We start from the raw sequence: 15,767 nt of genomic DNA, 5'->3' as shown, positions 1-15,767 counted from the left end.
ATGCTTTCTCCGAATCTAATGAAATGATGATGTGTTTTTTTTTTCTTTGAATTTCTTTATATACTGGATCACATTGAAGGATATGGAACTATCCCTGCATCCCTGGTATGAAGTCTACTTGATCATAATGGATGATCGTTTTGATGTATTCTTGGATTTGGTTGGTGAGAATCTTATTAATTATTATTGCATTGATATTAATAAGGGAAATTGATCTAAAGTTCCCTTTGTCTTTTGGGTCTTTTGTGATTTAGCTATAAGTGTAATTGTGGCTTCATAGAATAAATTGGGTAGTGTTTTTTCTGTTTATATTTTGTGTAATAGTTTGAAGAGTATTGGAATTAGGCCTTCTTTGAATGTCTGATAGAACTCTGCACTAAACCCATCTTGTTCTGGGATTTTTTTTTGGGGGGGGGGGTGTTGGGAGACCAGTAAGGACTGCTTCTATTTCTTTAGGAGTTTTGGGACTATTTAGATCATTTATCTAATCCTAATTTAACTTAGTTACCAGGCATCTATCTAGGAAATTGTCCAATTCATCTAGATTTTCCAATTTTGTTGAGTATAGATTTTTGTAAGAGGATCTGATATTTTTTTGAATTTCCTCAGTTTTTGTTTTTATATCACCCTTTTTATTTTTGATTTTTTAAACTTAGATAATGTCTCTGTGCCCTCTGATTAGTCTGAGTAAGGGTTCATCTATCTTATTGATTTTCTCAAAGACTCAGCTCAACATTTGGTTTATTCTTTGTATAGTTCTTTTTTTCCTACTTGGTTGAATTCAGCCCTGAGTTTTTTTCCTGCCATCTATTCCTCTTGGGTGTATTTCTTTCCTTTTGTTCTAGAGCTCTAAGATGTGCTGTCAAGCTGCTAGTGTATGCTCTCTCCAGTTTCTTTTTGGAGGAACTCAGAGCTATGAATTTTCCTCTTAGTACTACTTTCATTGTTTCCCATAATTTTGGGTATGTTGTGCCTTCATTTCCATTAAATCGTAAAAAGTCTTTATTTTTTTTCTTTAATTTTTCCTTGACCAAGTTATCATTAAGTAGAGTATTGATCAGATTTCATGGGTATGCAGTATTTCTATTGTTTTTATTGTTATTGAAGTCCAGCCTTAGTCCATGGTGATCTGAAAGGATGCATGGGATAATTTCAGTATTCCTGAATCTGTTGAGGCTTGTTTTGAGTCTGATTATATAGTTATATTAGGAGAAGGTACCATGAGGTCCTGAGAAAAAGTTATTTTCATTTGACTTATGCTGAAATGTTCTGTAGATATCTGTTAAATCCATTTGGTCCATAACGTCTTTTTGTTTCACTATGTCTCTGTTTAATTTTGTTTTCATAAACAGTCCGTTCATGAGAGTGGGGTTTTGAAATCTCCCACTATTATTGTGTGAGGATAAATGTGTGTTTTGAGCTTTAGTAATGCTACTTTTACAAATATGGGTGCCCTTGCATTTGGAGCATAGATATTTAGGATTGAGAGTTCATCTCCGTAGATTTTTCCTGTGATGAGTATGAAATCTTCTTCCCCATCTCACTTAATAACTTTGGCTAAAAGTCTATTTTATTGGATATTAGAATGGCTGCTCTAGCTTGTTTCTTGGTACCATTTTCTTGTAAACAATTTTCCCAGCATTTTAGTCTGACGTGTTGTCTGTCTTTATCACTTATGTGTGTTTCTTGTATGCAATAAAATGCTGGGTCCTATTCCATATGCAGTCTGTTACCCTTGTCTTTTCGGGGGGGGGGGGCTGAGTCCATTGATGTTGAGAGATATTAAAGACCAATGATTGTTGGAACCTGTTATGTTTGTTGTTAGTTGTGAATTTATATTTGTGTGGTTCTCCTCTTCTGTGTTTGTTGTGAGCTGATTGAATTCTTGTTTTTGTTTGTTTGTTTGTTTGTTTGTTTTTTGTGGGTGTGGTTTCCTTCCTTGCGTTGAAGTTTTCCTTCTATTATCTTCTGTAGCACTGGATTGATTAGTGGAAACATATTGTTTACATTTGGTTTTGTCATGGAATAGCTTGGGTTCTCCACTTATGGTGATTGAGAGTTTTGCTTGTTATAGTTGACTAGGCTGTTATTTGTGTTCTCTTAGGGTCCGTACGATGTCAGTTCAAGATGTTCTTATGGCTTTTAGCGTCTCTGTTGAGAAGCCTGTTATAATTCTGGTAGGTCTGCCTTTATATGTTACTTGGGTCTTTTTCCCTTACCACTTTTAATTTTCTATCTTTGTTCTGTGAATTTAATGTTTGGTTTATCAGGAAATGGGAGGAATTTCTTTTCTGGTCAAATCTATTCGGTGTTCTGTAGGCTTCTTGTTCATTTACAGCCAACTCTTTCTTTAGGTTAGGGGAGTTTTCTTCTATGACTCTGTTGAAGATGTTTCCTGGCCCTTTACATTGGGAATATTCTCTCTATTCTTTTTATTCTTGGGTTTGGACTTTTCATTGTGTCCTGAATTTCCTGGATGATTTGTGTTAGGACCTTTTTGCACTTTGTATTTTCTTTGACTGTCATGTTGATATCTTCTATGGTATCTTCTTACACCAGAGATTCTCTTCTATATTATGTATTCTTGTATTCTGTAACTTCTGATCTCTCTTCTATGTTTTCCATGTCCAAGGTTGCCTCCCTTTGTGATTTATTTATTGTTTCTATTTCCATTTTTAGATTCTGGACAGTTTTCTTTAATTAATTCACCTGTTTGATTGAGTTTTCCTGTATTTCTTTAAGGGATTTGTGCTTCTAGGTGTTTACCTGGGTTCTCCTGTATTTGTGTCCTTCTTAAGGTCCTCTATCATCTTCATGAGATCAAATTTTAGGTCAGAATCTTGCTTTTCAGGGCTTGTTAGGATATCCAGGGATTGCTGTGATAGGACAACTGGGTCATGATGGTGCCAATTTGCATTGATTTCTGTTGCTTATGTTCTTATGATTGTCTCTCACCATCTGGCTATCTCAGGTGTTAACTGCCCTTACTGTCTCTGAGTGGATCTTGTCCATCCTGTGAATTTGTGAGCCTGGTTGTGATGGAGAACCTGGGGGTCATGCTGTCTCTGGGTGTGGGAATCAGTCTAGAGGACTGGCTATGCCTCAGGCAGAGTTGTGTGCTAGAAAGATATATCTCTGGCAGGGCAGGGAGGATAAGGATCAACTCTGCTGGGCTCTGTGGGGATCATATTTGGGCCAGGTATTGAGGTGGCAGGGTGTATCACCTATGAGAATGATTGTATTGAAGAACCTGGGAATTAAGTTATCTCTGAGGGTGTGAAGGGGTCTGGAGTGTGGGCTTTGCCCTGGGCAGAGTTGATTACCTCAAACTCTTACTCTTACTTTGTCAACTACATAGCAAGCCCTGCTCCCCACCCCCAGTTTGCCTCACTCTCTGACCCCCTCTGCCTTAGCCTCTGATTCTGATATTAAATTGCATATGTGAAGGGCACCTGGCTTTTCTCTGATGTTTTAAAAGTATTTTGTTAGCTGGATGTGATGTAAACCCACCATTTGGGAGGTAGAGGCAGACTGATCTCTCAGTTCCAAGCTAGCTCCTTCTAACAAGTGTATTCCAAGCTAGCCATGACTATGAAGTGAGACTGTGTCTCAAAAAGAAAAAAAAATAAAAAAGGTTTATAAGCCGCTATATCCCTACTGCAAAACTCAACTCCAACAATTTTTAACTCTTGGCTTCTTCCAAGTGTCACATTGGCTTCAGTTCAAAGGTCTTTATTTCCTCTTGTGCCAGCGAATTACATCCTTGCCAGAATGAACTCAGTAGGCAGTTTTTCTAGACTACACCTTGGCAGAATTTGTTTGAGTATAATTTGGCTCAGTCAATGTGATGGCTAGTTTTGTCACCATGACACAACCTGAAGTGATTTTGGAAGAGGTAATGTCAGCTGAGAAAATGTCCCAACAAAATGGCCTGTGTGAAAATGTGTGGGAGCATTTTCTTCCTTGATGATTGATGTGGGAGGGCCCAGCTTAATATAGGCAGTGCCACACCTGAATAGGTGGTCCTGCTCTAAGAAATCAAACTGAGCAGGCTCTGAGGAGCAAGCCCATTCATATCACTCGTCAATACATATCACTAGGAATATAGAAACTAACAAAACTTTTTTTTTGGATTTTTTTTATTACGTATTTTCCTCAATTACATTTCCTATGCTATCCCAAAAGTCCCCCATACTCTCCCCCCCCACTTCCCTACCCACCCATTCCCACTTTTTGGCCCTGGCGTTCCCCTTTACTGGGGCATATAAAGTTTGCATGTCTAATGGGCCTCTCTTTGCAGTGATGGCCGACTAGGCCATCTTTTGATACATATGCAGCTAGAGTCAAGAGCTCCGGGGTACTGGTTAGTTCATAATGTTGTTGCACCTACAGGGTTGCAGATCTCTATAGCTCCTTGGATACTTTCTCTAGCTCCTCCATTGGGGGCCCTGTGTTCCATACAATAGCTGACTGTGAGCATTCACTTCTATGTTTGCTAGGCCCCGGCCTAGTCTCACAAGAGACAGCTATATCAGGGTCCTTTCAGCAAAATCTTGCTAGTGTATGCAATGGTGTCATCGCTTGGAGGCTAATTATGGGATGGATCCTTGGATATGGCAGTCTCTAGATGGTCCTATTCTTTTTGAGACACAGTCTCACTTCATAGGCATGGCTAGCTTGGAATACACTATGTGATGTGTTATCACAGCAATAGAAACCATAACTTAGGCAGTTTATCTATCTAACTAAAAACTTCCCTCGCTTGGACCCTCTCCAAGGGGGCTTACAAGATAACCATGATATTTCCTAGGCTTTCTTGAAGCCTGTATGACTGAGTGATGTAGTTTTTAAAGATTAGTATTTAGAAATTTATATCTAGGAGTTCAAGGTGCTGATGTTGATACATCATTGCTTATAATTACTAATTTCATATAAATGCTTTCAAAACAACATACTCATTTAATTCTACCACTTAAGCTCCTTCTTCAATCCCTTTTTTCAACTGTGCCTAAGGTTCCAGGAGATCATGAGATCTAATTTGCTCATGGGGACTCTCTCCTTGACTTGATTGGGAGTTCATCTTTTCCATTATTTGGTGTGGGTGATTACATCATTCCTGGGTTCTGATGTGTGTGTTCATCAGCTGTCCATTGTCACAGAAAAGGCTTAACATAATTAACTGGGAATGGCTTATTTAGGGTATAGCTTTGGAGGTTCCAGTGCAGGGTTAATTGGTGATAGAAAATAGCATCACACAATGTTTCTTTGTATAGCACTCTCCATACAGGCACTTGCTTTGTAGAGCAAGGTTGTATTGAACTAGCAGAGATCCACTTACATATGTCTCCTGAATGCTAGGACTAAAGGTGTGCTGCCATTCCTGCTCCTTTTCCTTCTTTCACAGTCCAGTATACTAGCACAGAAAATGGTAGTTGCACATGTTGGTGCAAACCTTTAATCCCAGCACTTGGGAGGCAGAGAAAGGTGAATTTCTGAGTTTGAGGCCAGCCTGGTCTACAGAGTGAGTTCCAGGACTACACAGAGAAAACCTGTCTTGAAAAACAAAACAAAACAAAACAAAACAAAACAAAACAAAACAAAACAAAAATGCAAGCACCTATAGTAGGTGAGTTTTCCTTCCTCTGTTATCCTAATCAAGATTCTAATCCTCCACAGTTGTGTTTGGAAAGGAATAATCATAGTGTTGACCAAGGAAATATGACCAAGATTTAAGTGGATCTGTGAGGCAGTTATAAAAAGGGGTGTTTTCAGAACCCCACCTGGGATAACCAGCATGGTCAGCTGTGATGGCCTGCCTCTCTGCTGATCAAGGTGATGATGGTGGCAACTCATCTATTGGTAGGATCTTGACTTCAGAATCTGATGCATTTGGTTAGAGGAATATAGGGTGGGGGCAGAGAGGAAAGGCTTGGGATATACAGGCCCTTGTCAAGTTAGAGACCTTCAAGTGAATAACCTGTTTCTCACAATCCTCTCTATTAAACTTTTTTTCAACATTAGAAGCCATAGGTTGAGCATTTGAAGTCTCTAGTGACAATGAATTATTGTTATGACAAGGGACAACAAAAGCATGATTTAAAGTGAGCTCATCCTATGGTTAGTCCCTCAACCAAGCAACTGACCTGGTCCAACAATAATGGGAAGTTTCCATTCTGGTTTGTAATTCTAGTCTCTTGAATAGAAAAAATTTTTTTTTCTGTAACAGGTCCTTAGTGATATTTTATTGTTCTCACCCTTTTGTGGTTTGAATACACTTGCCCAGGGGGTAGCACTACTACTTATCGAGTAGGTGTGTCCTTGTTGGATGAAGTGTGACATTGTCAGGGATTTGAAGCTCCACCAGTGCAGAAGACACTGTCTGATCCTAACTTCCTTTGGATGAAAATGTAGAACACTCAGCTTTCCCATGCCATGCCTGCCTGGGTGCTGCCATGCTCCCACCTTGATGATAATGGATTAAACCTCTGAATTTTTAAGCCAATCACAAATAAATGCTCCCCTTTATAAGGGTTGCCTTTGTCATGGTGTCTCTTCACAACAATGAAATCTCTGACTAATACAACCCCTCTGAAAAAGTAACCCTGGAAATTGTTTAGGAACAATCTCAGGGAGCACACACTCCACCCATCCTTCAATATTTTTGGCCAAGGAAGAGGTGTCAGGAGCCATGGCCTCAGCCGTGGCTTTGTGGATATTTTCTAGCTTTCATAAACCACCCTGAGAGAACATTATTGGTCATAACAGTAAGAATGTTTGGGGGTAAAGAGGACACTGTGACCTGTGGTTCCAAAAGCTAAAAATTGCCACCTGACCTTCAGAGAGTCCCGGGGCTCTTTCCCCTCCCTTAGAGCCTCCTCATGCTTATGCTTATATTGCCATACTGAAGAAAGTTTTTCAGAGCTTAATCAGTATGATTGACTTGCTCTCATTCTTTCTATCTCTTGTCCCTTCCATTCTCTCTCTCTCTCCTGCCCTGGGTCCCCACTGATTATCCCTGCAAGTCCGGACAAACTGGCACCCAGTGTGTGTATCTGGGTTTGGGATCTGAGAGAGACCACTCTTTGCATTGGGCCACTGCTTTGTAGAAAATTGAGTGAAGGTTTGCACTGGACTTTCACTAGTCAGGTGGTGAGTGAAGGTCTGCCCTGGGTCTCTGCTTCATTAGAAAGTGAGTGAAAACCCGCACAGAGACTGCCACAGTGTGACTTACACTGTGAGACTGATTCGAGAAAAGTACAAAGAATGACTAGACTATGGGACAAGCATTAAGTAAGCATGAATTGTTTTTAAAGGAATCTCAAGGAATCCTTCAAGACAAGAGGAATATGGTAAAGAAAATTTGTTCATAGCCAAGAGTGGTTTCAGATGGGAGGAATAGTGTATAAAATAAAATAAAATAAATAAAAAGAGTAAAAAAAAACCTACAAAAACATAACAGATGTTAGAAAAATTCTTAGGTCAAGTACATTTATGTTGTTCTTAATTCCCAGAAGTAGGAATGGTAAATATATAAGTGAAACTATTTGACAAGTTAAGGAGTAATTAGGAAAGTTAGAAAAGCAGGGGACTTGGGAACAACTATCAGGAGCTACCACTGTGCCTCCTCTCCTTTCTCTGACAGAATTCCCAGAAGGAGATAAAGACTTTGAACAGGAGAGAGAGAAAAATAGAGAGAATAGGTTTCAGAAAAGCAATTGTCCCCTGTTTGGGACCTTTTGGCAAAAGAGAAAAAAATTGGAAATAAGCTCTTTCAGAACTCTCCTAGGTACAGGAGGAAATTGGAAGATGCCCTGCTTCCTCTCTGGCTCCTATGGAGATATTCTCAGTACTGGTTAGGGTATCTGGGTCCCTTTGAGATATCAAGTTCTATTCTCTCTCTGTCTATTGTCTGTCTTTGGTGCATCAATTTGTCCAAATGTCTGTAAATGTATGTTTGTTTTTGTTTTATTGTTTTAATGATTTTTGTTCTGTGTTTCGTGTAAAAAAATGGTTGAAACTTTATCTGCTGGCTATTAATCCTTTCATTTAGTTTAACTTGTTTAAAAGGCAGTCTCAATTTGCACAGCAGAAACTGATAAGTTACACTGCACCTAGGCTGGGAGCAAAGTACAGCTGGAAAAGGCTTGCTAGAGGCTGATATCCACACAAACAGCTCTTAAAAGGACCAACAGGTTTTTTTTTTTTTTAGAATTGTTCCAAAGGACACAGTTTATTAGGCAGCAGCTGGGAAATCAGCGGTTAGACTTGGCCACACGCTCCAGTTCATCTTTCTTCTTGATGGCATAGGAATTGGAGGAGCCCTTGGCAGCATTAATGAGCTCATCTGCAAGGCACTCTGCGATGGTCTTGATGTTCCGGAAAGCAGCCTCACGAGCCCCTGTGCACAGCAGCCAGATGGCCTGATTGACTCGACGCAGTGGGGACACATCCACAGCCTGTCGTCTCACTGTCCCGGCCCGCCCAGTGCGTGTTGAGTCTTCTCGGGGGCCACTGTTGATGATAGCATTCACCAGGACCTGCAGAGGGTTCTCACCAGTGAGCAGGTGGATGATCTCAAAGGCATGCTTGACAATTCGCACAGTCATGAGCTTCTTGCCGTTGTTACGACCATGCATCATCATGGAGTTAGTAAGGCGCTCCACGATGGGACACTGTGCTTTGCGGAAGCGCTTGGCAGCATACCGTCCAGCACTGTGGGGCAGGTACTTGGCATACTTCTCCTTCACAGCAATGTAATCCTGCAGAGAAATATCGTTGATCTGCACATCATCAGTGCTCCATTTCCCAAAGAGCTTGATGTCAGGGGTCTCTGCCACCGCTGGTGTGGCTGCTTCCCACTCAGTCATCCTGAGGGCGCAGACCGGGCTTCTCAGTCGCTCGGCGTGGACCACGCGCCGTCCTGATACAGACAGGAAGACCAGGTTTTTTATTTTAACAGAATATTAGCTTAAAATTGGTAACTAAGTGTTAGAGTCATTCTAAACAACACGTGGCATGAGCCAACCCAGGAAAACAGGTCTTTAAATTTTTTTCTAAATTAGGATAATATTTTGTGTAATTATTATTCCAGAAACTAGACTTATAAAGTATAAGAGATAAAACTCTGTGTGTGTGTGTGTGTATATATATATATATATATATCAGACAGGGCTTCTATGTAGAGTTCTGGCTGTCCTGGAACTCACTCTCTAGACCAGGCTAGCTTCAAACTCAAAAATCTGCCTGCCTCTGTCTCCTGAGAGCTGGGATTAAAGATGTGCACCACAATTGCCCTGCTTAAAACACTATTTTCCTAATGAGGTATTAAAAGCTGCACTGTCATGCATTCATATATAAGAACTGGCAGGCAAACTTCGTAACGTGAATGTGATGATTTTTGTATTGATTTTTAAAGAGAATAGATTGTTTAAAATTGGGTTTTGCTTTCCAAAAGTGATGTATGCATTCTAATATTGCAAAAGAAACTTAAAAATTATGATTAAAATTGCCAGTGTTCCATAGACTGCAGTTTTCAGTTTGATTGCAAGCTCAGGATTTTTAATTCACCCATATATTGTAATTAGGATGTTAAAAGACTTTGTCTTATGAGAACACTAATGCAGCTCCCTGAAGCCATCCAGCCATACAAAGCAAAGACAGACTTATCTGGATATATTCATCTTTGTGTAGAAATTGGACCCTCAAACAATCAGTTTGGCTATGGTTGCTACCTTGCACTGGACTACAGTACAAGCAATGCTTCCAGCACTTAGGTTATAAGGAATGTTTTAAGTATAAGTCTTCTTAAGAAAGACTGTCCAAAAAGTAGAGGCATAGACAGACTGTCGAATTGTTCCTCTGGAATCTTTCCTCACAGCAGAAGAGATAAACTTTGGGACAGGACTCTGGCAGTATGCTCAGATTAAAACATATTTACATTTGAGTTAATTCAAATCTCAGAGCAGCCTCAGCAAGGCTTGTGTGGTGGTTCTTTTGTTCTGCAAGCCCTGCCTAGGGAAGTTTTGGACTTCACCTCTCCTTGCCTATCTGGAACTATTTTTAAGCCAAATTAACATTATTACAGATCTATCTAGGTGTTCCTCAAAATCAAGTTTAATCTTAAGATATATGAAATATCAATGACTAGTCTCTGAGGGATAACTCCCTCCTTTCCTTCCCCTCTTTCCCCTCCTCCTTCCTTCCTCTCCTCTTTTCCCTCCCCCTCCTCCCTTCCTTTTGCCTCCTTCCATTCCTTCACTCCCTCCTTACCTTCCCCTCCTTCTGTTCCTCTTTCCCCTCCTCCTTCCTCCCTCCTTTCCCTCCCTTCCTTGCTTCCCTCCCCTTCCTCCCTTCCCTTCCCCTCCTTCCTCCCATTCCTCCCTTCCCTTCCCCTTCTTCCTCCCCTTCCTCCCCTCCCTGTTTCTATTCCTCCTTCCTTCCCTACCTCCCCTTCCCTCCCTTTTACTCCCTCCCTTCCCAATCTTCACTCCTGTCCTCCTCTCCTTCCCTTTCTCCCTTCCTTTTCTCCTTCCTTCCTTCCATACTTCCCTTCCCCTCTTTCCTCCCCTCACTACTTCACTCCTCCCCTCCCTTCACTACCTTCTTTCCCTCTCTCCTTCAGATCATCCTTCCTTCCCTCCTCTTCCCTTCCCATCCCTCTCTCCTTCCCTTCCCTTCTTTCCTCCCCTCCTTCCTTCCCTTCCTCATCTCATTTTGCTTGCTTCCTCCCCTCCCTCCTTCCCTCCCTCCCCTCCCTCCCTTCCTTTCTCCCCTTCCTTCCTTCTTTCACTTCCTTCCTTCCTTTCCTCACTTCCCAACCTTCCCTTTGTTCCTTTCCTTCACTTTCCCCTTCCATCCTTCCTTCCCTTCCTCTCTACCCTCCTTCCCTCCCCTCCCTCCCTTCCTTTCTCCCCTTCCTTCCTTCTTTCACTTCCTTCCTACCTTCCCTCACTTCCCAACCTTCCCTTTGTTCCTTTCCTTCACTTTCCCCTTCCATCCTTTCTTCCCTTCCTCCCCGCCCTCCCTCCCCCTTCCCTTCCCTCCATTCCTTCCCTTCCTTCTTCCTTTCCTCCCTCCTTCCCTTCCCTTCCCCTCCTTCCTCCCTAACCTTCCCTTCCTTTCTTTCTTCTTTTCCTCCCTCCCTCCCTTCCATCCCTTCCCTTCCCTTCCATCCTCCCCTCCCTCCTTCCCTCCCCCTTCCCTTCCATCCTCCCCTCCCTCCGTCCCTCCCCTCCCCCTTCTGCCACTCCCTCCTTCCTTTCCTTCTTTCCTCCATTCCCTCCCTTCCTTCCCTCCTTGTTTCACTTCCTTTCTCCATTCCCTCCCTTCCTCTCTTTCCCTTCATTTCCTTCCTTTACTTCCCTTTCCCCCTCCCATCCTTCCTTCCCTCCTTCCTTTGCCTCCTTCCCTTTCCTTCCTTCCTTCTCTCCATTCTTCCCCTCCCACGTTCCTTCCATTAGTTCTTTCCTACCTTTCCTCCCTTCTTCCTTTCCTCCCTCCCTACTCTTCCTTCTTCCTACCCTCCCTCCCTACAATTCTGCCCTGCCAATCTCCTCCTTTTTCCCCTTCCTCCCCTTTCTGGCTTCCTCCTCTCCCTCCTTCCATTCCTCCTTTCTCTTCCCTCCCTCTTTCCTTCCCTCCCTTCCTCCCCTTCCTCCCCTCCTCCTTTCCCTTCCTTCCTCCCTTCCCTCCCACCCTTCTTTCTACCCCTCCTTCCCTAACTTCCTTCCCTCCCTCCTCCCTTCCCTTTTTCCCTTCCTCCCCTTCCCTTCCCTCCTTCCCTCCCTCCTTCAGTTCCTCCTTACTTTTCTCCTTCCTTCCCTTCCCCTATTTCCTCCCCTCCCTCCTTCCCTTCCTCCTCTCCTTTTGCTTGCTTCCTCCCCTCACTTCTTCCCTCCCCTCCCTCCCTTCCTTCCTCCCCTTCCTTCTGTCTTTCACTTCCTTCCTCCCTTCCCTCACTTTCCAACCTTCCCATTGATCCTTTCCTTCACTTTCCCCTTCCATCCTTCCTTCCCTCCTTCCTCCCTTCCCTCCTTTCCTCCCCTCTTTCCTTTCCTTCATTCCTTCCCCTCCTCTTTTCACCTCCTTCCCTTCTCTTCCTTCCTTTCCTTCCTTTTCCCACTCCCATCCTTTCTCTGCTCCTACCTTCCCTCCCTCCCTTACCTCCCCTTCTCTCCCTCCTTCCTTCCTCCCCTCCTCCTGTCTCTCCCCACCCTCCTTCCTCCCTTTCCTCCTTTCCTGTCTTCCCTCATTTTGTTTCCCTTCTCCCTTACCTCTCTTTCCTTCATTTCCTTCCCTCCCTTTCCCTCCTTCTCTCCCCCATCAAACTCTTCCTTCCCTCCTTCCCTCCTTCCCCTCCCCCTTCCTTTCCTCCCTACTTCCCTTCCTCCCATCCTCCCCTCACTTCCTTCCTCCCAACCCTCCTTCCATTCCTCCTTCCTTTCCTACCTCTCCTTCCCTCCCTCCTTCCATTCCTCCCTTCACTTCACTTCCCTTACCTTTACTTCACCTCCTTCCCTTTCCTACTTCCCTTTCCTTACTTCCTTCAATCCCTTCCCTCCTTCCTTCCCTTCCCTACCTCCCTCCTTACCTCCCTCCTCTCCTCCCTCCTTCCTTCCCACCTTCCCTTCCCTCCCTCCCTTGCTCCCCTCATTTCCTTCCTCCTATCCCTCCTTCTGTTCTTCCTTCCTTACCTCCATTTCCCTCCCTTGCCTTCCCTACCTCCCTTCACTTCCTCCCCTCCATCTGTTCCCTTGTCCCCTCCTTCCCTAATTCCCTCCTTCTTTTCCATCCTTCCTCCCTTCCCTCCTTTCTTCCCCTCCTTTCATCCCTCTTTGCCTCCTTCGTTCCATTCCTTCCTCCCACTCACTCCTTGCCTCCTTCCTTCCCTTCCTCCCTTCCCTTCCCTTCCTCCTTCCTTCCCTCCCATCTTTCCCCCCTCCCTCCCTTCCCTCCTTCCCTTTCCACCTTCCCCTCCTTCCTTCCCTCCTTCCTCCCTTCCCTCCTTTTATTCCTCTTCTTCCCTCCCTCCCTCCCCCCTTTTCCTCTTTCCCTCCCTTCCCCTCTTTCCTTCCCTCTTTCTTCCCTCCCTCCCTTCTTCCTTTCCCTTCCCTTCCCTCTTTCCTTCCTTTCCTCCTGCCCTCCCCTCTTTTCCTCTTTCCCTCTTTCCTTCTCTCCCTTTCTTCCCTCCCTCCCTCCCTTCCCTTCCTTCCTTTCTTTCCTTCTTTCTCAAGACAGGGTTCTCTCTATAGCCCTGACTGTTCTAGAACTCATTCTCTAGACCAAGCTGGCCTTGAACTCAGAAAACTGCCTGCCTCTGACTCCTCCCGAGGGCTGGAATTACAGGGATGTGCCACCAGTGAATGTTTGTTTTTATAACTCTTCCCTTGGTCATGGTGTCTGTTCTCCACTGTACAACCCTAACTAAGACACGTAGTAAGTCCGAAGTCAGCCAGAGCTTATCTAAAACAAATCAAAACAACAAATAAAAATAAATAAATACATTAAGAAACCAGATCATATCTTTTCTTTCTCTAGACAATACTCAGAGATTGCAGCAGTTCACCCATGAGACCTCAGCTCTGGACACTGAGGCTGTTTCCCTAACAAGTATTAGGGCTGAAACTGAAGGGCTCTACAGATCAGTTGTGGCCCCTGCTTTAAAAAATGTTGTTTTCAAAGGCTGCAGGTTCTTAGCACTGTTGCTTGTTATAGTTGAGTCACAGCTCTGAACTTTCAGTGGTACTTAAAGGCACCAAGAAGTGCTTCTTGTAGACATAAAAACCCAAGTCTTCCTTATTAAAAAAGTGAATCTGGACTCCCCCACCCCATGGCATCCCTAGATTTACAAGAAAGGAAGGCAATAACCTGGGCAAAAGGGTGCAAGGCTACTGGTGTTTGTAAGTGGTAACAGGCGGCCTTTTTTCGCTGGTATTCTACCCCAAGTTACACTGTCACTTCTTTTTCCTTGTTATTTTTTGTTTGGTTTATTTTCTCTACATGACCCCTTTCCCTTCCTAGCCTTGGCTATACTGAACCAGGCAATCCTTGGACTCAGTGATTTGCCTGTCTTGCTGGGATTAAAGATGTGAGCTACCATCCAGAGGGAAGATCCCTGTTGAGGTCAGACTTGGGTCTCTTGCAGTTTCCCCTATGAACATGCAAATGGCCGGCCTGGTCTTTCATTTATTTATTTATTTATTTATTTATTTATTTATTTATTTATTTATTATACATAAGTACACTGTAGCTGTCTTCAGACACTCCAGAAGAGGGTGTCAGATTGTGGAGAATCTAAATCCCTCTTCTTGTCTGCATATGATATATATAAACACAGCCTCACATATACTCAAAAAAATAATTGAAAGATGGGGCTACAAAAAGGGCTCAACAATTAAGAGCATTGTCTGCTCTTCTAGAGAACTTGGGCTCAATTTCCAGGACCTATATGGTAGCCCATCTCCAGTTCCAGGGGATGTAATATTCTGTTCTGGCTTCTGTGGGCACTGTACACATATGCAAAACACCCTTACACTAAAAATAAAATAGATCATTGAGAGAGAAGAGAGAGAGGTGGTGAGAGAGAGAGGAGGTAATGATACCTCCTGCCAAGTTTAAAGACCTGAGCTTCATCACTCACACAAATAAATAACTGTGAAATATTTTTTTTTAAATAAAGTCTGCCATTTACCTTTAAAAATACCAAGAAAACAAGTTCTATGAGCAGCAGTTATATTTACTGTATCTAAAGGAAAGTAATGAGCATATTCTTTAAAAAGAAAAAGGTCTGTAAATCTTAAAAACAGAAAAGACAAACCAAGTATTTCTTCATATAAAAGCATACAGTGATTGAACATTTAAAACTAAATGAGGCTACAATGTGGAACGGTGTTGGAGATTGGTCCAACCTGTGTAAAGTCAAACGTGAACACCTGTATGTGTGGGTAGGGGGCAGGAAGGTGACAACCCGGTCCTTCCTATGCAGGGTCTTTCATGCCTCTTCCTTCCACAATTAGGAATATTTGCAATTACATAATGAGGCAGCTCAGCCCAGACCTTAGGTTGGAAATAGGACTTGAGGATAGGATACACCTGAAGACAGACAGACATTGCTGAGTGTTCTGGATGCTTCAATGGATGCGTCTGTTATTCTGTGTGCAGTGTGATAGGTCTCCTTTTGGGGACATGGGTAAGAACCAGATTCCTGGCACTATGACAGAAAAGGACCTTGGAGAAGCCCCAAGGGTGGGTGTGGATAGGACATTGGCAGTGCTTCCTTTGGCTTAGATCCGTACCCCTGGCTTTGTTGTAACCCTGATTAGGATCCCAAACTTAAACCTACTGACCCACATTTTGAGCTTGATCTGGAGTCCTTTGACTGACTTTTTTGCCCCCATGGCCAGCCACCCTAAGCCAGCTCCCAGACCCTGTGCCACCTGGGCTCAGACCTGAGAGGCTATCTCTGTTAACAACAAAGTCAGGGCACCAGTCTCACATGAGACATCTCTTACATTTAGATTAGGTTCAGTTTTGGGGAAACAAAGTACAACAGAGACGTCTGTTCAGGCAAACATACAGTTTAATAAGCAAATACTGATCAGATGCACAAAGACCTGGTGGAGGTATGGACCCAGGTAGGACCATGCTCCTCCAGTTACAGCCTTGGCTGTGCCTGTCTGCATTACATTTATATGATATGAGAACAGAGAAAGTGGTAGCAAAGGTCTAGCTTTGGGGATACTTACCCAGTGGTTAGGGGGCAGGGACTA

General features: G+C 43.3%; 1 pseudogene; it reads right to left on the bottom strand.

The window, feature by feature from the left end:
• Positions 1 to 8,193: 8,193 nt before the first annotated feature.
• LOC110288239 (small ribosomal subunit protein uS7 pseudogene) lies at positions 8,194 to 8,934 on the bottom strand (annotated as a pseudogene).
• Positions 8,935 to 15,767: the final 6,833 nt, after the last annotated feature.

This window comes from Mus caroli, unplaced genomic scaffold (assembly GCF_978045245.1).
Source record: "Mus caroli unplaced genomic scaffold, Mus_caroli_1 scaffold_3, whole genome shotgun sequence".
NCBI classification, from domain to species: domain Eukaryota; kingdom Metazoa; phylum Chordata; class Mammalia; order Rodentia; family Muridae; genus Mus; species Mus caroli.
The sequence above is the reverse complement of the archived record's forward strand: the minus strand, read 5'-3'. Positions and strand labels throughout refer to the sequence as shown.